This window comes from Nicotiana attenuata, unplaced genomic scaffold, assembly GCF_001879085.1.
Source record: "Nicotiana attenuata strain UT unplaced genomic scaffold, NIATTr2, whole genome shotgun sequence".
NCBI classification, from domain to species: Eukaryota; Viridiplantae; Streptophyta; class Magnoliopsida; order Solanales; family Solanaceae; genus Nicotiana; species Nicotiana attenuata.
The window spans coordinates 73,671-75,562 of NW_017670694.1; the positions used below are offsets into that span (position 1 = coordinate 73,671).

The 1,892-nt window shown below is 34.3% G+C and overlaps 1 non-coding gene across 1 annotated transcript; it reads right to left on the reverse strand.

Moving 5' to 3' along the window:
- Positions 1 to 629: 629 nt before the first annotated feature.
- TRNAT-AGU lies at positions 630 to 703 on the reverse strand. Its single transcript has one exon. It is a non-coding gene; the product is annotated as a tRNA-Thr (tRNA).
- Positions 704 to 1,892: the final 1,189 nt, after the last annotated feature.

Here is a 1,892-nt window from a genome sequence, read left to right on the forward strand (position 1 = left end):
ATGATGTTCTTTAATTTCTCCAACTAAACCATTTATATCATTAAGAATAGACAATATAAGCTCAAGGGAGTATTAACCACATAATTTCAACCACAAATAAATAGTGCATCTTTAATTTCCTACAATAAATATCTTATAATATTTTTTTAGTCGTCTGCTTATAATTTATTGAAAGAAGAATAAGGATGAAGAAGGAGACGAAGGAGATGAAGAAGAAGGAGAAAGGAGGAGAAACAAAAAGGAACTTTCTAGCAAAACTCTACAATTATTAAAGTTTTATTAATTGGGACAAAAATTAAATGGATATCCTCTGGAAGGACATCTAGTGTAACTCGCAATTGTGCAAATCATGCAAAGTTTTACGGAAATACTTTGAGAGCCTGTTTGATCGGTAAAAGAAGAGGTATAATCATCGAATTAAACTCTGCACAATCATATACATTCTTCGAATGCTTTTTTTCTATTTTCCGGCATAAGTTATGTATTATTTTGTTCTAATTAGTATGTGGGATAAGATTATCAATATTGGTAATATACAGAGTAAAATAAAAATGACATGACCTTTAGATTTTTTTTCTTTGAAAATGTCCAACAAGAAAAAAATAAAATTTAAAAAAATCATCATATATTGCTCTTGTTGAGAGTCAAACTCAAGACCTCCCGCTTACTAAACGGGTGCTCTAACCAACTAAACTACAAGAGCAATTATTTTTTTTTTTAGAAGTATTTTATTAACAAATAATTTGTAACTAAAAAATGTGTTTCAAAGAAGTTCTTTAATCAAATCCTTTCCCTGCCGAAATCATTAAACGAATAACTTATTTTATGTTATAAATAGAATCCTATTTATGGTGAATGTTCATATTTAGAGAGATTCTAGGGTTTATTACTTGGTGGCTAAGTCACCATCTCCCTATAAATAGAGGGTTCTATTCCATTGTAATTCATCCCAAAAAATTCAATGAGAATTTCCTCTCTCTCTTTCTCTGCAATATTGTTCTTCTTCTTTTATTGTTTCATAACACGTTATCAGCACGAGACTCTACCGTCTCAAGAAGCTCTTTGAGAAGATTAAGGTAATTTTTCTCCTCTTTTTAATTATGACTGACATTATGAAAAGAAAGTTCGTTGCCCTTGAAATTTCGGGCAAGAACTATATGACATGGGTGTTGGATGCTGAAATCCATTTAAATGCAATGGGTATTGGAGACGCCATTAAAGACAGAAATAAAGCATCCACCCAAGACTGTGCTAAGGCCTTGATTTTCTTGCGCCATCACCTTGATGAAGGGTTGAAAATTGAATATCTCACAGTCAAAGATCCACTTATTTTGTGGAATGGCTTAAAAGAAAGATATGACAACTTAAAGTTGGTCACTCTTCCACAAGCACGATATGATTGGGCTCATCTGAGGCTCCAAGACTTTAGTCTGTTTCTGAATATAATTCTGCGATGTTCAGAATTACTTCTAAATTGAAACTCTGTGGAGATACTATCACTGATTATGATATGCTTGAAAAAACGTTCACAACGTTTCATGCCTCCAATATGATCTTGCAACAACAGTACAGAGAGAAAGGTTTCAAGAAGTACTCTGAGCTGATTTCTCTTCTTCTTGTGGCTGAGCGAAACATTGACTTGCTCATGAGAAATCACGAAAATCGACCCACTGGGTCTACACCATTGCCTGAAGTGGATGAGGTGTATTCCCATTATGCTAAGCGTGGAAAAGCTTGTGACTCTATTCGTAGTCATGGTCGTGGTCATGGTCATAGTCGTGGCCGTGGCCGTCGACAAGGAAGAAATTTTCCTGGTGTTAATCCTCCCCCAAAGAGAAATAACCACAAAAAGTGGAAAGGGAAAGATGAGAAGCCAAAAGCAAATGGTTCAG